At 38.6% G+C, this 24,616-nt stretch overlaps 1 protein-coding gene across 12 annotated transcripts in view; it reads right to left on the reverse strand.

The window, feature by feature from the left end:
• The window catches only part of Tasp1 (taspase 1), a 255,934-nt gene that overhangs the window by 145,222 nt on the left and 86,096 nt on the right, over positions 1-24,616 (reverse strand). For 2 of the 12 annotated variants that reach the window (XR_013050794.1, XR_006071506.2), the window contains exon 9: positions 10,539-10,582. The exons of 9 other annotated variants lie outside the window; for them this stretch is intronic. The gene's annotated coding sequence lies outside the window, so the exon portion shown is untranslated. Of the gene's footprint in view, positions 1-10,538; positions 10,583-24,616 lie in introns of those variants that run through there. One more of the 12 variants, XR_013050796.1, reaches the window with a different exon arrangement.

Raw genomic sequence — 24,616 nt, forward strand, 5'->3', positions numbered from 1 at the left:
AGGATAAGAATTTTACAGGGGGAAGCATGACATAAATACAGTAACACACAATTATTATCTGCAGTAGCTATCCTTGCATTATAACTGGGATACTATAAACTAGGAGAACTTTTCTGCCTAACCAAAACACTACAGAAAGATATAAAAAACAATGTCAGTATAGCTGGATCACACAGATAGATTTACTGTAATGTGATTTTAAAAATGAAAAATGCAGAAAAGAGCATTCTGTTCTAAATTAAGCTCTATATTCCTAAGAGTCTACAACACCTGCAAAAATCAGAACTACTTCATAAATATTAAAAATCCATTCCACAGACTTCATATACTGCAAAGCAAATTTTAAGATAATGAAGTAATATTTAAGGATTTTATGAAGTGTAGATAAATTGAGTGAAAGACAAATATTGGTATTTTGGCATAATAATCTCACAGAGCTCATTTGTATGGGAATGAAATCTCAGGTTAAAATACACAATCACTGTTACTATACAGAGCTACAATTACACTCTTACACCCCATAAATACTTAAAAATGCATGTACCACACAGATACACATGCACCTATTGTCCCTGACTGAAGCAGGCTATTCACGTTACTCTTCTGATAAAACTGTGACTAGAAAATAACTCCATAAACTATAGGTTGTTTTGTTGCTTTTTTCTCAGAATAAAGACATGTATATGAATTTGGCAGAAAACACACCAGTATTATGAAAAAAACTAAAATCAACCTTCTGACAGTAATTCTAGTTTTCCCCACTCTAAGATGGAGACAACTTTTACATAGTTATCATGAGAATTAATGGAAGTGACATGTGTAAACTACTTTAAAGGTAATAAATCTCTGGGGGGGGGGGGGGGGGTCTCACCAGAAAATTACACCTCTAGCCTGGTTCTCTAGTTCTGAAACATTCTAATAAAAGACACCACTTATCAATCACTTGTCTCATTAGAATTAAAACTGTCTTACATTTGAACAAAATTACTGAACTATCAACTCAATATTACTCAAATATCAAGCTAGCTACAAGAATAAGTCTGAAGTTTATTCATGTATCTGAAAGTTGGTATGCCATGGAATTAACCTAATAATAAAAATGAAGGCGACAGTCAATCAAGGCAACAGTTAAAATACACTAAGCTCTCCAATGATAATTATTAGATCTAAGAGCAGCATATTGGCTAATAAAAGCTTCCCCATGTGGAAAGAAAAGTTTCTGTGCCCTACAAGATGACCATCATAAGGTTTTCTTATTTTTTAGATTAAATTATGTGCCTAAGCATTTTTCCTGCATGAATGCATGTGTCACATATATGCCTGGTTCCCACAGAGGTCAGAAGGCACGGGATCCCTTGGAACTTGAGTTACAGATAGTTGTGAGACACCAGGAGGGTACTGAGAACCAAACCTGGGTCCTCTGAAAGAGCAACAGATACCCTTAATGCTGAGCCATCATCAATATTAGCTTTACCATCTTTGAGTATCTGGGAAAGATGGATGGTTCTGGTCATAGAAGATCCAATCCTCATTCAATGTTTGCCCCCCACAAACCAGCCTCTAACAGTGGCCACTGTGGAGTAGAATACTGTAAATTGACTTTGATGTGAACAAAGTCTAAATTATCTACCTTCACATATGAAGACTGGTCAGAACCAAGGAAAAGTCTGGGCATAGAAAGATCTTTCCCTTTTCTTTGCAGAAGGCATCCTCTGAGCTGGGTCTAGCTCAGTGGAACAGCACATAATCAGCATGCATGAGGCACTTGGTTTGATCCAAACATGAAAGGAGAAGGACAGAGAAGAAAAGAAAACTATCTTCTGCTGCCAAAACTATAAACAATGATTTTTATAAATTGTAGACAAGAACTCCAGTGCTAAATAATCCCTTCTCCCTTTAACTGAGATGGATTAAATGTCTATGCACTACCATGTAAATTGATATAAACATTTAGGACACAAATAGAGTTGTATAGTATATAAAACTCTATTTCCTAAATTATTCAACAAAAGTTGGAAATTTTCAACTTAAAATATATTAGGTAAAGTGTGTTTCCCCTTAGGTAATGGGATTTCATATTACATGGATTATAATGTCAATTACAAATTCATACCACAGGGAAGGTCCACAAGATTGCCTTGAGAATTACAAATTCTCAAAGGTACAAAGGACAATGTTTTCCAAAAGATAGGATCTCTGTCTAATGCTCTGGGCAATTAGAACTAGGTAAAAAGCTACTAACTAACCAATGAGAGCTGCTAGAAAAGAGGGTGAAATCAGTTTTCTACAGGGATGTGGTCCTTGGGAGGCCAACCATGCTCCAATGGATGGCCCTACACACATCCGTCTAAGGGCAGCACAACTTGGACTCAGTGGGTTACAGGCAGACAGACAGACCAATACAGAGAGACATGAAGTTGGGGAGATGGATACAGAAGGAGTTATGTGCAGAACTGGAGGGTGGTGAATATGATCAAAATACGTTGTATGTATTGTATAAAATTCTCAAAAAATAAAAAATATTTTATTTAAAAAAGTAACTCCATTTAAACTCCTTTTATACACATGTGTATATTTTTTAGGAACCTTAGATAGTAGTAGATTTCCTAGGGACTTTTATAAAGGTTTTCACTGCTGGTTATCACTCTGTGAATTCCCTCTTCTCCCCTCCCCTCCCATAACCCACCACATTTAAGCCTTCATGTTCCACTCTTCTCACTGGAACCCTTTCTACCACTGTATTCGTTCTGTCCTCTCTTGAAAGCCCTAACCCCAATGGCCTGTAGCAGGAATCTTAAAAGTTCTTATTAATAAAATCAAACCTGAGGCCAGTTATTGGGGTAAACGCTGGAAGATCAGAGAAGCAGAACAAGCCACAGCTAACCTCACCTGGCCAAATTCTCAGCTGATCTTGTTTCCTCAGACTGGAAGCCTCTGTGTCCTCATATCCGAATGGCTCTCAGCTGAACTGTGCTGCTCAAAACCTAAAAGCTTAACCAGCCAAAAGTTTAACCAGCCAAATGCTTCTAGTTTCTGGTCTTCATGCCTTATATACCTTTCTGCTTTCTACCACCACTCCCTGGGATTAAAGGCTTGCTTTCTAGGATTAAAGGCGTGAGTCACCATACTTGGCTGTATCCTTGAACAGATGGATTTCTGCCTCTGGAATACTAGGATTAAAGACGTGTGCTACCACTGCCTACCCTAAGTATCTAGTAGCTTTTCTGTTCTCTGACCCCAGATAAGTTTATTAGGGTACACAATACTTTGGGCAACACAATAACACCACAATGGCCCCTTACTAACCCTTACTGACCTCCATGGGAATTCCAAATGGAACACACATATCTGAAAATTCAAAGCTAGCATCCACAAATGAGAAAAACATGCAAAATCTGTCTTTCCAGGTTTGGGTTACCTCACTGAAAATAACTGTTTCCATATCCACCCATTTACCTAGGAATTTCATATTTTCATTTCTCTTAACAGCTGAATAATACTCCACTGTGTAAATGTGTGCCATTTTTACTATCTATTCATCAGTTGATGGACATCTATATTGTTACCATTCCCTGGCTATTGTGAATAGAACAGTAATGAGCATGAATGAATAGATGGAGCAAAAAACACTCTCCCTACTAGACACTACAGGCTAATAAATAAAAAGCCTACAGTCAGAAATGGGCTAGCCCTTTTAAAACTGTTGGCCAGTGAGGTCCCACAGAACACCAAACATTATAGGAAATTGCCAATGAAATTGGTTATCTTCTTTTGCTGAAGACACTATATATTTGAGACATAGAATTTGGAGAAATCATCCTGGTACTGACCTGGAAACTTCATCACTATTGGCCGGCTCTCATGGTGTTGAAAGGTATTTGTTACATTACCAGAATAGGAAAGTAATCCTCAATCTTACCCAGCTGTGAACCCTGCAAACTACAGTAGTAACTGTCCTGGCAAGATAAACCCAGTGGTACAATAGCGGCATGAATATCATGAGACTAATCAACCACTTTCTGATAGAATTTAAGGTCTGCTCCATAATTTGAAACCCATACCTGGCACCATTATCAGACCTGAGATATCAGGGTTAGACAGGTCATAGGACCTAGAGCAGAACCTGCCACCATTATTCTGATAAATGAATACAATATTAAACTGACTCCAAATTACTTATCTTTATATACATAGATTAGTGCATCTCTCAACCTTTATCAGAAGCTTCTGTTTGCAGAAGATGATGACCATGTTTGGTCAAGATGCAGAAAATGGAAGCTATGAAATGCTCAGAACTAAATGAGACATATGTAACAATCCTCCAACCAAAGCTCAGGAGTCACTTCATAAGAGGAGGCAGAAAGACTATATGAACCAGAGGTAGTAGATGACTACAAGGAAATAGTATTTTCTGAACACAAGAGCAGTTGCACATATGGACCTACAGCCACTGTAACAGCATGCACGTGACCTGCACATGCTCAAGACAGGCAGAATCCCAGAAAGAGGGGAGGTGGTCATGAAATCCCTACTCCTCATTGAGGGGCTACTGGCAATTGATAACTGCTTAGGGAAAGTTAGTTTTCTTTAAGGCTATGACCCCTAATAAGTGAACCACATTCCAGCGGATGGCCACATACCCAAGTGTACAGGGGCAGCATAAACTGACATTGATGGGTTAAACACACACACACACACACACACACACACACACACACACAGTTGGGTGAGAAGGGGAGAGTGGATCTGAAAGGAGTAGGGAGAGGGGTGAATATGATCAAAATAAATTGAAGGAAATTTTCAAAGAGCTAATAAAAATGTTTAAAAACTTTAAAAGTAGAAATGCAGTGGTTTTAATCATGGTGTTAAATATTTCAAATAATAAATTCTGTGGGCTTACCCCCACAAAAGACTGCTGGCAATGGCCGAGAGACAGCCAGGAATGACCTACTCTGGTCATGGGATGGCCAAACACCCTAATAGTTGTGCCAGAAACCCCATCCAAGTACTGAGGAATCTGGATGCAGACATCCACGGCTAGGCCCCGGGTGGAGCGCTGGGAGTCTAATTAGCGAGAAAGAGGAGGGTTTATATGAGCGAGAATTGTTGAAACCAAGGTTGGATAAAGCACAGGGACAAATAACACATGAACTATGAACCAAAGACTGAGGGGCCTCCAACTGGATCAGGCCCTCTGAATAGGTGAGACAGTTGATTGGCTTGATCTGTTTGGGAGGCTTCTAGGCAGTGGTACCAGGTCCTGGGCTCCCTGAATGAGATAGCTGTTTGAAACCTGGGACTTATACAGGGACACTTGGCTCAATCTGGGAGGAAGGGACTGGACCTGCCTGGACTGAGTCTATCAGGTCGATCTCAGTCCTCGGGGGTGGCCTTGATCTGGAGGTGGTGGGAAAGGGGGGTGGGCTGGGGGGAAGGGGAGGGGGACAGGAAGGGGAAGAACAAGGAAATCTGTGGCTGTTATGTAGAACTGAATAGTATTGTAAAATAAAATAAATTTAAAAAAATAAATAAATTCTGTGGGCCTTTTTTCTCTGTAAAATTAAGCAATTCAAGAGCCTCAATGTACATGTCCAATGAGCATGTGTAAATAAATATAGTAGAGCCAATGAATATATTCATAAAATAGAGCATAGGTTACTAGACAGGTAATCATAGAAAAACACTAGAAAAGTGAACACATGCCAGTGTGGAAGTCGAAGGAAAATCCTTAGGAGTGGTTTCTCTCCTGCTAGCTTGTAGAATTCAAAGTTAAACTCAAATAATCAGGCCTGTACATAAGCTCCTCTATCTGTGGAGCTTTCTCTCTCAACAAAAGTTATTTAATACAACTTTAAATCCCTTTTGTTTTTACTCATATGCTATTTAACAATACTTAATATATATGGGTAGCAAGCTGCTGTGGGATGGCCTGTATGTCAAACTGCTTTGATTGGTCAATAAATAAAACACTGATTGGCCAGTGCCTACGCAGGAAGTATAGGCGGGACTAACAGAGACAAGAAAAGAAAGAACAGGAAGGCAGCCACCACCATGACAAGCAGCATGTGAAAACACCAGTAAGCCACGAGCCACGTGGCAAGGTATAGATTTATGGAAATGGATTAATTTAAGCTATAAGAACAGTTAGCAAGAAGTCTACCATGGCCATACAGTTTGTAAGCAATATAAGTCTCTGTGTTTACTTGGTTGAGTCTGAGCGGCTGTGGAACTGGTGGGTGACAAAGATTTGTCCAGACTATGGGCAAGGCAGGAAAATTCTAGCTACAATAAGCCATTGGTTAAGGGCAGTAGACCTAAAATACTGAGAGCTGAAAAAAAATGTCTATGTATATGATAATTTTGACAAACTCGTGAGGATAATATAAATTAGATCATAAATTATACTTATCAAAACATTGATAAAGCACATCTCAAGGACATCAAGTATTATTAGTGCAGAGCTGACTGTGGTAGCACCTGCCATCCCAGCACTCAATAGGCTAAGGAAGGAAGACTGTAGTTTGAATCTTGCCTGGCTACACAGCAAGACTCTGTCTTACAAAAACTACGAAATCATTTTAAACATTTAATAATGAACACATCCATGTTGACTTCCTACTTGTGTAGAATAAATGCTGATTATACTTCTAATTCTAAATCAAATTCTAAAATCCTATATGAGGTATAAACCTAGCATGGCACAGCAACTAAACCCCTAAGTATTTATCACAGAGAAAGCAAAGTACTATCACAGAAAGGCTTGCCAAGGCTATTCAGACTGTTTTTATCTGCAAGAGCCAAAGGCTGCAATCACTCAAATGTCAACAAGAAAATATGTAGACAAATTATGATGTCACCAATAGCAGAGGACAGCTCAGCAACTGGAATTAATAACACACATAACAGTATGTTTCAGACATAGGCAGAGAAGGAGACCCAAGATACAAAACAGCAATGATGTTTCCATTTGTTTTGTGAAGTTTTGGAACAGTCAAGATATGAGGAAAGCAACTGAGAAGTGCCTTCAGTCCAAGGGACAGTAACTAAGAAGCATGAGGAAAGTATATCAAGTAATGGAAATTTTCTTTATGGGCTAAATGATTATACACATATGTCAAGATTCATTGAATTGTACACTTCAGATGTACTACCTTAAAAATAAATCAACTTTTTCAACTTTTCCTATTTCCATGTGTTTAAGATATACTTAATACACACTTTATAGCAATTATAAGCAAAAGAGTAAAGGATACTATGGAAATTTTTAAAAATTTTAAAAATAGGAGGAAATACAAACAAAACAATGTCTAATCTATGTCTAACTCAGAACAATGGGTATAGTAAAGGGGGAAAAAAATTAATGAGAAAATGACCCAAATGTTCCAGAACTGATGATGGAACAAAGAACCCAGAAGTCTAGGAACTTACCAAAAATGGACAGGAATGAGGCTGGGGAGGAGGAGATCACTTACAATGAAATGGCTGATTTCCAAAAACCCTTTTTGCCAGAAGTTACTGGTTGGCATAGTGTCTTCCGCAAATAAGATATAAATCTAACTAGATAACCAATAAAACCATATTTTAAAAAGCAAAATTAAATAGTTATACTTGTGAATATACAAATAGGAGATCTTCCTTTAAAGAAACCCTGAGGTCATTCTCTATAAAAGTGCAGTCTGTCTTGATGACTCAGGCATCCACCCAGTTACCACACACTCACGTCTTTTCCCTTTCTTTGTTCTACTTCATCTTGTTTCTATGGTATAATATCATCATCCCAAATATTAACTTTTGATTTATTTAAACTGCATAATATTATTTTTCAAGTTATTTAAACTATTTCTTGTAATTTAAACTATTTCCTTTCAATATTTTATTTATCCACTTTAAGTGTGTGTGTGTTTTGCCTGCAAGTATGCCTGTGCACCATGTGCACGCCTGGTGCCTCTAGAGGCCAGAAGAGAAAGTCAGGTCCCCAAAGCCTCCAGTTACAAGACGGCTCTGAGCTGCTGTGTAGGTCCTGGGAGTCAAATCCAGGTCATCTGGAAGGGCAACCAGTGTTCTTAAAGCCTGCTAAGCCATCTCTCCAGCCCCTAAATTGTCTATTTCTACCACAAGACTATAACACTTACAAGGAAAGGAACTTTTGCGTATTTCATTAATGCATGTCAACACTCAAACGAGCAATTGATATTTCTAAGGTACTTCCTGAATGAATGGATAAATGCATAAATAAAGGATAGACTTCAAAAAAAGTTGCCATATAGCCCAGTGGTAGAACAGTGCCTAACATGAATAAGGCCTTAGGTCCCAATTCCACTAAGAAAGAAGAAAAAAAAGATGAAAAAAATCCAAGAAGGGACATTATGAATGTAAAAACAAGGAAGTAAGTCAAATGGCAAATCTATATATTCAATAAAAGCAATATTGTATTAAAAATATTTTTATTAAGAATGCATTTTTTTAAATCTTGCTGTCTTTTTTGCTTTTGCTTTCTTTTTTAGTTTTGTATTTTGTTTGTTTTTGTTTGCAGTACTGAGTTCAGAATCCAGAGCTTCCCACATGCTATGCATGTGTTACACCAGTGTGCTCTGTCCCCAGCCCTGAGTATATGTTAGTTATAAGCAACATATTTAAATTACTAAAGATACAGACAAGTTAAAAATAAAAGAACAGGTAGAAGATTTAGACACATTGAGCAAATATCAACCTAAACAGTGAAGGTATTTTAATATCATACTTTTCATACAAAAAAAGCATTAGCAGAAATAAAGAGAATATGATAAATGTTCAAAATAAAGATCCACTGAGAAAATAACATAATTCTAAATTCACATGTACTTAAAAATGTATGTAAAGTTACTTTAAACTTAGGTAAAGTAAAAATCACAAAGAAAACGATCAACAAACCATAATCCATAATGAGATATTTCAACAAATTTCTTTCAATCATAAGTAGGTCAAATAAGGGGGGGGGGGAATCAGTAAAACACAGATGTGAACAGCACATTAAAAGCAGGACATGACAGGTGTTCATAAGCTGTGCTCAGCAATTACACAGGAAACACCACCTTAAAGCACACATGAATGTTTACAAGTTATCATACATTAAACTATAAATCAACAAATTTCAAGAAGCAACATCAAAAATACACACTGACTATAAAACAACATAAGAATCAATAAAATTTGAAAATTAAAAATAAAACACTTCTGAAGAATTTGAAGATCAAATAAAACTAAATGGAAACAAAGTAAAAAAGCATGATGAATGATGACAGCAGAATACTTGCAAAACAATACAAGAAAAATAGAGCTTGGAAGGAAATGTATATATACAATGTTGATTTTGGAAAACTAATATTAAATGGCCAATTAAAGAAGTCAGAAAGAGCAGGTTAAACATAGTATCTAAAAAAAGAAATTGGAGATAAGAGGGAGAAAAAAAATCAATGAAGAAATTAACACTATATAGAGATTAAAAATCAAGCAAAGTTGGTTCTGGGTTTTAAAAAAAACAAAAACAAAAACATTTCTAGGTAAACCAAATGAACCATTTTCTCTGCTACTGAAATCTCAGCAAAGGCCCAACCCTTCCCCCCACCCCCAACAGCTTCTCCAACACCAGCATGGGTTTTCTCTAATAATAAATTCAAATGCCCCCACCCCCACCCGTCTTAAAATCCTATAGCCTCAAACACTCCAGAAAAGGTTTCCTGAGTCGTTTCCCAGAGACTTCCCCACGTTAAACTCCTAATCCCACACTCTGTCTTCCTACTCCAAGAACGCTATGCATTAGTTTATTCTAGGCTAGTTTGCGGTTATTGAACCCTTGTGTACCTAAAAGCAACAGATAACAAATACTATGAAATGAATAGTTTAGTGGAACCTCACCAATAACTCTACTTTGTAGCCTCTGGAACAGAATCTTGTTCAATTTACATGTATGGTGCTAGTTCAGGTTTTCTTGTTACTGATTGAGTTACATTTTCTGATAAAGTTACATTTAGATCTTCCCTAAATGCAATGCTTCTACACACCATCTATGTGACACCTGCCCCCAAAGCACATCCTTACAAGACCTACTGAGAATCTTAAGCTGCCTCCATACTCACTATACTCAAGTCCAAATTCATGAGAGTGGTCTTTATTTCAGGAAGTTTTACATGCCCTTTAGTCTGCTGTTCAAAATAAACTTCTAAAATTTATCCATCAAGCATTATGCCTCTCATCTATAAAGAAATATATGTATTGATTTTGACCATACATTCCTACATTCAATGTTGTGTTTATCCTCTTTAATGCCCTTTCACCCTCTGAGGTCATTTGACACTGGATCATACTCTCCTCATTGTTGACTCAGTTTTCTTTAACTTCAAAATTTCTTAGATCCTAAAAGCTCTAACAAGTAATACTCATATCAAAGTCAACTATGTTTTCTCCACTGGAAAGATGGCTATCCTTTGCTCTAATCAATAATACCTGAGAAATAAACCCAAAAAAGAAAGGGGTATTTCATCGAGGCACATGCATCATACCTCTTCACTGACAGCCACATACTAATGGAATATGAATTCAGTACCTGGAAAGATTAAAAGACACAAAAATAAGCAAACTGAAACTTTGTTAATTAAATAAATGGCAGCAAACTCTTTATAAGAGTGAGAAACGTTTTTCAATTTAGTTGTTCAATTTGGCTCTTTGAAGGAACACCTGGCCATAGCCTGGAACATAGGTCTTTCTTTCATTTTGGGCATACCCTCACTTTCTCTGGATAAAATTACACTTTTAAATGCCAGAACTTCACTGGCCTTTGAACTGAGTCTTAAAGCAGTGGGGAATAACAGATAAAGGACTAGAAAGTAACACAGACAATCTGGATCTTATTCCTGCCAGAGAAACACTATAACAATTAGGATGGACCAATTAACCTGGATTTAAATGGGACCCTCTCCATATTGAAGAATAATAATTATACTGACTTATAAAACACTAATAAGTTGCTTTATATGCCATGAGATTTTAAAAGCATACCACTATCTGTTTGACCAGTTAATTATGAGTATAACCACAAAAACAGAAAGTATTCAAACTCACAAAAATTTAACAACTAAAGACTAGCATATTAAAAAGTAAAAAGCAAAATGTTCATATGCTCTTTCTCCTTTTGTTCTCCAATAGATTAAAATCTTATTAGAAAACAGAAATAAGTCAAAAGAACTAAAGCAATGAGCAAAGAGCAAACTACATTCTAGGACATAAACAATATACCTTAGAGGATCAAATGTCTTTCAACCTAACCTCAATGATGTTTTCAGAGGCTTACGACACTCAAAAGCCCACATTAATGCAAATAATTCCTAGGATGAGGCCCATTCACACATACTTCCAAACATTCTCCTCATTTGGTCCCAAGTACAGTTAGATCAAATAGAAGTAGAGAGCACTGAGGTGGGGAAAACACCTCCGGATGTGGGCTTACTTTCTCTAGGGCCTTTATATTTTGCTAAATTCTGCAGACAATTTAACTTGGTCAGCTAACATTCCCAAGGGAGACAAAAGTAAGCAGCAGAGTTTGGTTGGACAGCACTTGACAGTTTTGGTTACCCTGAAGTGGAGCAACACTAGCAATCAGCCCAACACCTCATACCTGCGCAGATCCTGTGGTTGAATCAAGCTCCTCCACTTGCAGGCTGCAAACCCTACAACTTTTACTTCCTCCACTCGGCTTCAATTCCTCTCTCTCCTTAAGCCTGCCAAGAGGACCTCAGCGGAACTCAGTAGGACTTCTGCATCCAGGCCGTAGCTCTCACTGGTGTTTCATTGTCTTGGCACATATCAAATGACATGATTTCCATTTACTGTTTAATACCCCACAGCCAAATGTGTAAAAGGCAGGGCCTAAGCACCAAATGCTTTCTTCACTAACTAAAGCTTGTTTTTAAAACACAAGAATATTCAGCAATTGTTTGCTGGCTATAATGCTGAGTATAAAAATAAGAGGTACTGAACAAGAAGACCAGAAGATCACATGAGGCCATGCATGCACTCAAGGCCTGTGCATTTCTCAATATGACCTCCTGATGAAACCCTCATACAGACAGATGAACAGAAAATGAAATACTACCTGTATTTTAAAAGGGTTAATGATTCAGCAAGTATTTTATGAACCTTAACACTTCTTCACAGAAAAGGTGATAGTGCTTACAAAACTAAAGTGCTATCAATACACCCCAAAGAAAACATTCACAAACTTGTAATTAATAATGATGCTCAGAATATTATAAACTTGCCTATGTTTACAAGGTAATTCAAATTTTCATTCTATAAGACCTTTGTTCACAGTTGGAAAATCACACATCAAAATAAACGTGTTCCAGGAAATGAACAGGAATTCTTGCTGTGGTAAAGTTTCATTCTTTCCCAGGATGTGGGGGACATGGCCTGGAAGTACATGTGTAAAAAAAGGCATTTTTCACCCTAACAGGAAAGGTGCTTGCTCAAATTTCTCTGGGTGAGCACGCCCCCTTGTGGGCACTTCTGTACTTACCTTCCAAGTCAGTCTTTCCTGATACTCATTTCCCTCATGTGCTTATATATTTTTATTATCACCCCTTAATAGCTATACTACTGAGGAAGTAACAATATTATTTAATATTTCAATTAACCTAACTTCCACATTTTGTTGTTAATCCCTATATACAAGTTTATTATATATTAAATCAAATATTATCTAAGCATGGATTTTGAACTAGTGTATATTTAACCATCTTTTTAAAAAAAATTAACCTTTGTGTGAGACTACAAAACTACTAACATGCTTTTTCCCTTTTAAATTAATATCAGAATCAGTTGTAGATTATTAGTGTCAACTGAATTAAATGACATTTTCTATGGACTATAAAAAGGATAAAAATAAGTTAAATATACGTTCATTCTTGAGCTAACACAAATACGATAAAATAACCAGATACAACAATCCCAAAATGACAGATGTGAAACATATAAATAATCCAATTTGACAAATAGTTCCTGCTTAATTCTTCTACTAAGTAGAAGAAAAAATGTATTCTGATCTCAGTGGAATTGGAGCTAGTCCTTACAGAAGGACTAGAATTAAAATGTTAAAAGGCAAAGAAATAGCTAGTGTTTTATTACCAATTATTATTCTATAAATACAGAAATGTGAACTAAAACAGAATTGAGACACTGAAACAAATTCATAAAAAAAAAACTAAACAGAAAAGTTAATACAGCATTCTAAGTCCTCTTGACTTTTAAAGTCCTGTTGAGATGTGGTATTATCCTCAAAGCATGCCTTTATATAAAATTCGGTACTTCACTCTGGCTCACTTAGTATTTCAACTTCAGTGAGAGAATCTTCTTTTCTGGTCTTGTTGGGGTGGGGGTGGGGGGTTAAATGACTCCTATACCTATATGAATATTTCTTTTCCTAGATTTAGGAAACTTTTTGCTGTGATTTTATGGAAACTATTTCCTGTCTTAAGCATGGAATTCTTCTACTTCCAGGATTCATAGATTTGGTCTTTTCATAGTACCCTGCAAATCCAGAATACTCTTTTCATGCCTTAGAATTAATTTATATGGTCATTCTTTGATCTCTAAAATGAGATTTATTTATGGGTGGAGTATCATGCATGGTGGGGTCATGCACACCAGGGGCACTGAAATTTGCAGCCTTCAGTTAGTTCTCTCCTTCCACCATGTGGATCCTGAGGATGGAGCTCGGGTTATCAGATAATTGAGAAGTCTAGGTAGGAACCTGAGACAGACCTACTTGCTATCCCACACAGCATTACCTCTGACCAAGGAAATCATTTCAGAGCCAAAGAAGTGCAGCAAAAACTCATGGAGAATGCTGCTTGCTCACTGGTAGGATTATGTTCAGCTCTGTTCTATCCAGTTAGTGCCACCCACAAAGGGATGGGCCATCCTCCTCGAAGTAACAATCAATCTCCCACAGACATGCCAACAAGCCCAATTTGATGTAGACAAATCCTCACCTGAGATTCCTTTCCAGATAATGTCAAACTGACAATTAAAGCTAACCAGGGCAGTTAGTATGGTTAGGAATGCTGGTTCTACCACTAGGCAATTCACTTGACAGGAGTGGACTGCTTAATACCACCCACATGACCTTTCATATTCTAGCTCCGACCAAGTTTCTATCTTTCTAACTACTGCATAGTTCAGATTCAAAGTTTCTTTCTTGCAGCCTAGATGTATTCTGCTGGCCTGCTTTCAGAATACAATTCTGTGACACTTGCTTTGAGTTTCCTAAGAGTATAATTCATGGAGAATCTGGGGTTACCAAGCAAACAATTCAGCAAGGTTGGCGAAATTGGCACTGCTATTTTTAATGCCATATTTCATCTCTTCCAGTTGAGTTATGAGAAGAATTGCTTGATTTCTCTTCTGCTGTTGTTGTGTGCAAATTTCTCCCCCCCCCCCCCCCCCGCTTTAATATGCCAATGGTTTGATTTAAACAGGGCTCTCACCATTTCCTCTGGGTCATGGGCTCCCTAGATCACTGTACTATACATTCATTAGCAGTTCCTAAGACCCATACATTGTTGACATACCAAGTTGTCTACACTGTTTGACAACTTATTTCAACTAAGACAGGAAAACTGCTCCAATTTGATTTTTGTCTAAAATAATCTCCATAGAATAAAATAAACAGCAAATAAGTAATTAGCAAAAAGATAATAAAGTGAGAAATGTCTGTTAAAATGATTCATAAAATAACCACATTTATTAAGAATACATTCCAATATCGTGGCAAATGTCAACAATGCAAAACCTCCAATTACTTCTACACCAACATAATAGATGAGAAAATCAGAAGAATGGATGAAAAAGTAACACAGAAGAAAAGTTAACGAAGGAAATTTAAATTTTTAAGAAAAGAAACAAATTAAATGTTAGTGTAGGGAAAGGGGGCCAGCCAAAGAAACCCACCCTAACCCTGGAGCCCAGAACCAGCCTAGATCTGGGACTCAAGCCAAAAAAACAAAAAAAAAAAAAAAAACACTTTATCTCTGAACCCAGAACCAAAGAAACAAGCCCTGACTCTGAAACCAGTGCCAAAGAAACACACTTTGTCCCTGGAATCAGAGCCAGTGAAAGAAGTATACCCTGGCCTTAGAATTAGAGCCAAAAAGCTAAGAAAGGCCAGTGAAATAAACACAGTTTGGCTCTGAGATCAGAGCCATCTCTGCCCCTAACCCACAAAACTAACCAATCCCTGGACAGAAAATCTTCTCCCTGCAGAAACTCCGCCCCTAAGAAACCCTATATAAACCACCCTGCCTGTTCAGTTGTCAGCTGCTCTTTCCCACCCTTGTAGAGGCAGCCACTTTCCTGGACTCCTTCTTCCCAAATAAATCTCTTTCTCAAAAGAATCTTGGGGGTGAAGTTCTTGATTCACCAGCACATAGAACCTTGCTAAGACATTCCTTAGTGGAATAAGCAGGGAAAAAACCTTGCAGAGATGTTCCCTTAAGGGGCTGACCAAGACAGAAAAGAACAATAGAACAGAAGAACCTTGCTGAGATGTCCCTTAGGGGACTGAGCAAAGTGAAGCAGAAAAAGTAAAGTAAAGTAACATCTTTTCGCTGGAGCCGGAGGAGATTGCTACACTTCTGCAGGGGTTTCCCCTTTAGCAGAGTGAAGCAAAAGAAGCAAAATCTTGGGCCAGAGAAGAAGCAGAACTCTGCTGGGAAGCCCCCTTATATGGGAGCTGAGCAAAGAGATTTTTTGGAAGGTCCTTTGGGAATTTTAAAATACAGGATCTTGTTGCCTGTAAGTGGCAATACTTTGACTTCTTTCCTGTTTGTATCCCTGTTGTTTCTTTCTCTTGTACTTGTTCTAAGATTTTCCTGTATTAAGAGCTGTGCAAAAGGATAGCCTTTATTCCTGGTTTTAGAGCTAGTGCTTCAGTTTTTCTTCCTTTAACATAATACAGGTTTGTTCTAGAGAAGTGTTTCTTGAGTCCTAGTTTCTTTGAGGATTCTGATTCTGTTGCCCCCTCCCTCCTCTCCCCACTCATATCACACAGGGGTGGGGGATAAATTCGACCTGAGCAGAGCTGTAACAACATTTGTCAGAGGAGAGCAGAGCTGAAACAATTTCACTCCGGAAACTTTCCCCTAGCAGAACAGAGCTGTAACAACACTTGGCTGTTTCTCAGCAGAGCTGTAACACTTCTCTGCAGGCAACAAGATCCTGTATTTTAAAATTCCCAAAAGGCCTTCCAAAATCTCTTGGAATTGTTTTTTTTCTTTCTTTCTTCTTGTTTTGTTTTGCTTTTAAAACTTTCCACAATGTAGCAAGCTACAAGGTCAATATACAAAAATCAGGAGCCTTTCTACAAACTAGTTACAAACTTCCGAAGAAAGAAACCAGGGCAGGAAATCCTATTCACAATAGCTTCAGAATAAAAAGACAAAATACCTGTGAATAAACCTAACCAGGGAAGTTAAAGATCTTTGCAATAAAAAATGTTAAGACACTGAAGAAAGAGATTGAAAGGCACAGTAGAAGGTGACAAGACCAGACCATCCATGTTCATGGATTGGTAAAATCAACATAAGAAACAACCTAAAGATTCAACACAATCCTTACTAAAATTTTAATTACATTAACAGAAATTTTAAAAATCTGAAATTCAAATATGAAAGTCCCCAAACAGCCAAATAAACCTAAAGCAGAAAGAAAATGCTAAAGTCATCAAGCTACCTGATCTTGAGAGCTTGTTTGGAAACTCTAGCAGGAGAGCGCAGCTCCTGGTACATCACTGACTGGTCCTCCTCTACTGTGGAAGGTCATCTTCTTCAATCGAGGTTGCAGCTTGGGGAGTAGAAATCATGTATGCTGAAACCTGAGGACTGTATTGAGCTGGCGATAGCCTTCACTGGCCCTGGGATAGCTGGCCCTGCCCCTCACTGATTACTGCAGCAGGAAAGCTGTACACACACACACACACACACACACACACACACACACACACACACACACACACACGAAAGATGGCATGTCGCCGTCCCCCTCCCCTGCCATGTAGAGGCATGAGTGCGGGAATAGATCTTTCCCCCCAACTCCCCCTCCCCTTAATACCCGCAGCTGGCAAGAAATCTGGCCCCAGGACTGCAAGAGTGGGAGAACTGGCCCCGTCCCTCACCACCTCACCAGCTGCAGCACATGGCAGTGGGCCCTATACCCGACCTGGGCAACACACAAGACCTTACTCTGATGTCAGGCACAGGTGAGCCAGCCCTGAGGGTATGAGATCAAGAGAGCTGACCCCAACCACCATCCCCCATACAGCAATGGGAGAGAGGGCCCTGCACCTTGCCTGGGCAAGACAGTGGAACTGGCCCTGTTGTTGTGAATGTGGGTAAGCAAGACACAAGAGGCTGAGGAGAGCTGGCCCACACTCTTTGCTGCAGGCTGCGATGGGTGGGCTGGCAGAGGCAATGCTGGAGAGCTCATCCAGGTAGTGACTATGAGGGAAAGCTAGTGGGCTGACCAACCCAGCTACCACCCAGGCCCAGAACCAGGGCTATTAGTTGGCCCACCACAACGTCCACCTCATCTATTATCGACGGTGGGGCAAAGGCCAAAGGCTTCGAACCAGACCAATGACTCAAGGCAATGAACACTTGCAAGTGAAGAACAATGGTCTAAACAAAGGGTGAACTATGATTCAATGGGCCACACTACAACTTCCGAGATATGATTCTTCCCTTTTTTGTTGTTTGTTTGTTTTTGTTTGGTTGGTTGGTTGTTCTTTTAAATTGTATTCTGTTTTGGGGAGAGGCTGCAAGGGCAGAGGGTAGATTGGGGGGGAGGACAGGGAGATGGATTGGATCGGAATGCATGATGTGAAATCCAAGAAGATTCAGTACAAGTTTTTTTAAAAGGCTCTCTATGAACAATTACAGTAGTCACCAATCTGATCAAAGGGATTGGCCAGTTCAGGCTATGTATCCACTATTGCTAGGAGTCTTAGCTGGGGTCATCCTTGTAGATTTGTGGGAGTTTCCCTTATACCAGGTTTCTACCTGACCCCAAAATGACCCCCCCACCTTTCCAGTCATCTCTTTCAATACTTTTGCCCTCCACCCATTCTCCAACCCAATCCCTCAAGTTCCCATGACCACCCCACCCCCAATCCACCCAGGAAATCTCTTCTATTTCCACTTCCCAGGGAGATCTATACATTCCCCCCCTTGGGCCCTCCTTGTTACCTAGCCTCTCTGGGGCTGTGGATTGTAGGTTGGTTACCCTTTACTTTACTCTTAATATACACTTATGAGTGAGTACATACCATGTTTGTCTTTCTGGGTCTGGATTACCTCACTCAGAATTTCTTCCAGTTCCATCCATTTGCCTGCATGATGATCATTGTTTTTAACAGCTGAGTAATACTCCATTGTGTAAATTTTTCTTATCCATTTTCCTTATCCATTCTTAGATTGAGGGACATCTAGGTTGTTTCCAGGTTCTGGCTATTACAAATAAAGCTGCTATGAACATAGTTGAGCAAGTGTCTCTGTGGTAGGATGAAGCATCCTTTGGGTATATGCCCAAGATTGGGATAGCTGGGTCTTGAGATAGATTGATTCCCAGTTTTCTGAGAAACTGCCATATTGATTTCCAAAGTGGCTATATGTAAGTTTGCACTCCCACCAGCAGTGGAAGATATTCCCCTTACATCCACATAAGCTACCATCAGTGTTTTTTATCTTAGCCATTCTAATAGATGTAAGATAGTATCTGAGTCATTTTGATTTGCATTTCCCTGGTGACTAAGGATGTTAAACAATTCTTTAAGTGTATTTCGGCCATTTGAGATTCTTCTGTTGAGAATTCTCTGTTTAGTTCTGTATCCTATCTTTTAACTGGATTATTTGGTATTTTGATGTCTAGTTTCTTGAGTTCTTTATATATTTTGGAGGTCAGCCCCTCTGTCAGATATGGGTGGCTCCTCTATTCTTGAAATCTGCCAATTGTGGGAGAGTGAGTGAGTCATGTTAGATTCTTCATGGTTTGGTGTTTCTAAACTGAGTGAGTCCTGTTCAGACTAACACTGTCTGCAGGCTAAAGGCTGTGCTAGGTAGGGGGTCTGTTATAAACCTCAGCGATGCATTCCAAGGTGTCTTTCTTTTGGAGCAAGGCACCACAGCTTGCCTCAACAGCTTTGTGGCCAGTGAATTAAACAGGTTCCCTACCCCTTATTCCTGAATTCACCTCTCCCAAGACTTAGCACACAAAACCAAGTATTGTCTCAGCTTATAGCTGTCCCCCAAGAACAATGGGAAGTCTGATGGGACACAGAGCTCAGCTATCTGCACTTGGAAGTGAATTACTGAGGGCACTAGGGATTCAACCCTTTCACCACATTTCATTGTAATTTCTAACAATTTCATATGTCTTTTGTCAAAAAGTTATCTTAATCTTTAATAAAATTCAACATCTTATTTTTACTTTAAAAAAAGTTTCTTTTTAAATGCAATAAAATATGAGTCATAAATAACCTTTAAAAAACAAGATAACTGATCTTGAACTGGGCAGATGGCTCAAGGGGTAAGGGTACTTGCCACGAAGCCTGACAACCTGAATTTGATCCTGAGAATCCACAAGGTGAGGGAAATAATAAACTCCTGCAAGTTGTTCTCTGATCTCTAAAAACACACAGTGGCACATGTACCACCATCACCCCACATACAAGTGAATGAATAAATGTAACATCCTCTCCCATTATAAAGACAGAACTAGGGGCTGGGTGGTGGGGCACACGCCTTTAATCCCAGCACTTGAGAGGAGGCAGAGGCAGGTGAATCTCTGTGAGTTAGAGGCCAGCCTGGTCTACAAAGCGAGTTCCTCAAAAGCAACACAGAGAAACCCTGTCTCAAAAAAACAAAATAATAATAATAATAATAATAAAATTAAAAAAGAAAAGAGAAAAAGAAAAGAAAAACAAAACGAGATGTGCATTTCTGACTGGCACCCAAAAAAAAGCAATTCAAAATGAACCAAAGACCCAAATGTAAAACTTAAAACTGCTAGAAGAAAACATTGAGGCATAGCCATATACAAGGGTTTGCTGAAAGTCTCAATGTTTTAAGTTTCTGCAGAGTAGGCAATCACCACAGTGAAGTCAGCCTAGAACTATCTTTGCCAATCACATAACAGACAGGAGATTAATGTCTAGAATCTATAAACACCCAGATCACCCTATCAATAAATGGCCTAATGAAATGGAGAGTTCTCAAAAGAAGTTCAAATGGCCAATAAAAGTCTGGAAAAGTGTTCAATATTCTTGGCTAACAGGGAAATGTGAATTACAGCTGCTTTAAGATTGTATTTCATCCTAATCAGAACCATTACCAAAAAATGACAAACAACAAATGTTAGTGAGGATGAGAGCAAAGGAGAACCTATATTCCCTACTAGTGAGAACATAAATTAATGCAGCCACTAGAATGTCAGTATAGAAGTTCCTTTAAAAAAGCTAAAAAATGGAGCTACCAAATTAAGTCAGCTAGAACCTCCTGGGTATACATGCAAAGAACACTAAGTTAACCAGACAGAAATACTTGTACATCTGTGAATGTTGCTGTACTACTACTTAGAAAAGCTAAAAAATGAAACCAGTACTGAGCATGGCGGATCAGACCTGTAATACATCACTCAGGAGACTGAGGCAGGATGATCCATGGATTCTTGAATTTAAGGTGAGCCTCACTGACATGGTAAATTTCAGGACAGCCTGGGCTAGAGACCCTCTCAGGGAGGAAGGGAGGAAGGGAGGAAGAGAGGAAGGGAGGAAGGGAGGGGAAAAGGAAAAAAAAATAAAAAATGGAATAAAGTCTAGATTGGATGTCAGTCAACAAATGAATAAAGAAATTATGGTACATATTACAGTGGACTGTGTGTGCTTACAAGGATGCAAACATGGGTGAAGGCCAGACAGGGGTCTCCAGTGCTGTCTAGCTTTGGATTTTTTTTTTTTTTTATATTGGCTTAGAGCATGCTGAGTACACTGATCAAAAAGTTCGAAAGACCTGCCTGTCTCTGCTTCCTGGCACTAAGAATGCAAATACCAGACCACAAAACCCCCACTTTTTATATGAGTTCTCAGGATCAAACTTAGGTCCTCCAACTTGCATGGCAAGCACTTTACCACCTAAGCTGCCGCCTACAACCCCACACAAATTTTATTAAGCAGGAAAGAAAAAAGAAATTTATTGGAAAATGAACACAAATAAAGATTATGTTCAACTACGTAGGTCAGACTCAGAAAAAAAGAAATATGGCGTGTTTTCTTTCAGCTAGGACTCTAGGTTTAAATTTATATGGGGGGGGTCATGAAAATAGAAAGGAGACCATGAGAAGGGAAAAAAGACCTCAGGAGGGGGTTAGACAGAGAACAATGGGGTACATGTGACATTAAAGTAGGAGGGACTAGGGGAAGACACTGAGGCCAGCACAAGAGGATGGAGGGCACTAGAAGTGAGAACTGACTAAGGACTGAATAAAATGACACTATGGGGCCTTTGAGGTGGCCAGCAGGTAAAGAAACTTACAACTAAGCCAGACATCCTAAAATTTGATCACCAGAATCCACATGCTAGAAGGAGAACCGAATCGCACAAGTGGTTCTCCAACCTCCACAAATATAGGCACCATGGTATGAGCACCCCATCCTACCCACACACAGAGAACCAATAAATGTTTTAATGGTCATATACATATGAATATGCCATAATAAAACCCATCACTTTACATGCTATCTTAAACATTAAAAAAAAAAAAATACCAGAAGCAATGATCTCAAGTGTTGGCCCATTAGCTTATCTAACAGTAGTAGAGCCTCTAAGTGTTTAGATTCTCAGCTGTATCTAATGTCAGTCAGACTAGAATGAAAAAAAAAAGTCCCTTAGTGAGAAAAACAGGGGGATCTGGACAAACTGAACTACCAAAACTCAACAAAATTATCTTTACCACAGTAATCATGTGGTTTAACATGCCAAATGTTGGAAGGGGTTCCACATTTAGCCAAAGTTTCTGGGCTAATTAAAAGTATATACAAAATTCTTGGTTCCTCATAATAAAATGAGAAAAGATTTACAAGGCCAATAACATCTGATGTTAACTTCTAATAAGTTTTCAAGAAGACCATTGGTTACTTTCATTCCAAAAAAAACAGTTGCCTTTTGCATCAGTTTTGACTTATCTATAATTTTCAAGTCTATATAAATTTAACATTTAGATAACTACAGTTTTAAGACTTAGCTCTAGTTAGAAGCCCAGTGTCCATAACAACTGAATATACATATTTATAAGCTTTTACTCCTGAAATGAGTAAAAGCTATTACAGAAAAAGCTAGCCCACCATCTACAGTTAAAGGTATAAGACTTAAATATGGATGAATTACCATAAAATACCACAAACTATAGACTAAGGAGTAAACCTCAGGTCAGTGAGATGGCTCAGTGGGTAAAGGTGCTTGCCACTAAGCCTGACTACCTGCGTTCTAGCCCCAGGGCCCACATGGTGGAAGGAGAGAATGGAAAACCGCAAGTTGTGCTCTGACCTCCACAAGCATGCCATGGCATACGCCCACACACATGCATATAAAATGAATGTATAAATGTAATAAACATAAAAGAATCACCATGAAGTTAAAATTAGAAATGCTCATCATCAGTTCCAAACCCCATGTAAATAAACACATAATAGGGCAACAGGTTTAAGATTGACCAATTAACATGGAAAACCTGTAGAGTAGGCTCATCAAGAAATAAAGATATTCTTAGATGGGGTTGTTGCAATTTTTAACATATTACCTGCCATTCAAGGCAATGGTTTCAAAGGGAGATGATTACTTCACTTGTTGAGGAATTTTCCATTTTACACAGCTAATATGTAATGTACATCTCTTTCCAAAAGTGATAGAAGCCCACACTTCTATTAACTCAGATACCCATGTTAATTGTCTTCTTGAAAACAAAGCATCAGACAAAGCAAGGTAAATTTCAAGAGAATAATGACAATGCTCCTTGCACACAAAATGCACAGACGTGTACAAAGGGAACAATCTGAAGAAAATATGTTGTTTTGGGGGCACTCATTTTCTTTGATCTTAACCTACCTCTCACCCAAAAAAATACAGTGATTTAGTATGATGCAGTTAAGCGCTTACATAATAACTTCAAGATGGAGGGGAAAGGGGGAAAACATTACCCACAATATACTTCAAAAGAATAGAATATATTTATATGAAGCGCACAAAGCAAGTCCCAACATTTCCTTTCTGAAACATGTGGCCAATTTAATGTCCCTGTGTGGTGGCTAAAGAGCCAAAATTAAAAGTTGTAGCATCTCTTTAGAGTGGTTTTGAACACACGACATGGTATGAAAGCACAAAAGACAGTGCTTATTTTTCTAAATTTGTTGGTTAGAAACTGAAGACTAAAACATATTTGCACAATGGACAAGATCTGACAAGCATTTGCTACCCTGTCCTACGTAAGAGCTGCTTTACCTAAAAACCAACAGAATTAACCAACAGCTTAGATTACTTTATGCACGTGGTGAGATGAGGCAAGGGATAAGTATACACATTCAACTGCAAAATCTGTTATTAAAGAAAAAGAGATGGAAACTATTTAGGCAATATGCTTGTGAAGAATGAAAAAGGGGGATTTGAAACATCAAAAATGTTGAGATCAAACAATACCCCAACTTCTTTTAATACTCTAAGAATAAGAGTCCCTTCCAATCATATCCAGGACTAGCTGCTTCAAATTGAAGTTCATGAAATCTAGACAATGGTGTATGCCATGTCTGTTTTCTAAATGTAATGGTCTTCTCAGCCATGAATAACCCAGTCTTCCTGTGACATGAGTCAAGTACAGGAACAGACCAATAAGTTGGTCATGTCATTCCAAGAGGATTGTTTCTTCCCCCAGATATGATAAAGATTAGTACTGACTCATTATTTTTTGCCTTTTGTCTCAGAATACAGCAAGTATGGAGTATCTATGCACAATAGTGAGTGAAAAAAAAAACCAAGAGGCCTACCTAGAGACAGCAGGGTCAAGTGTCCACTACTATTTTTATATTAAACCATAATACCAGATGCCAAACCCAACAGCCACTCGTCAGGAGTATGTAATCCAGCAAACACTTTCTTTGAAATAATGTTTCTTCCTTAGCATGCTCGCTCACGGACTCTCTCTCTCCCCCTTCCTCCCTCCCTTCCCCCCCCCCATGCATGTACATATGCATTCACACACATGTGTACTGGTACCTTTGCCTCACCAGTGTCTCGTCTTTTTTACTTCAGGTGGCTCCTTGTTCTTCCAGTTTCTACATCTTGAACTGGCTTGAGATTCATGTATAAACCTCTCACATAGTCTCACTCTTCAGGGATGCATCAATAAGGATATATATTCCTTTTGATGTCAACAATTTCATCATAGATATCACCCTCCCACCTTGCCCATAAACAAAACTCCTGTCCATGAACATGTAGTTGCTTATATAACCAACTTTACAGTTAATATTTCTACCTATCACAGC

Source organism: Peromyscus maniculatus, chromosome 4 (genome assembly GCF_049852395.1).
Source record: "Peromyscus maniculatus bairdii isolate BWxNUB_F1_BW_parent chromosome 4, HU_Pman_BW_mat_3.1, whole genome shotgun sequence".
Taxonomy (NCBI): domain Eukaryota; kingdom Metazoa; phylum Chordata; class Mammalia; order Rodentia; family Cricetidae; genus Peromyscus; species Peromyscus maniculatus.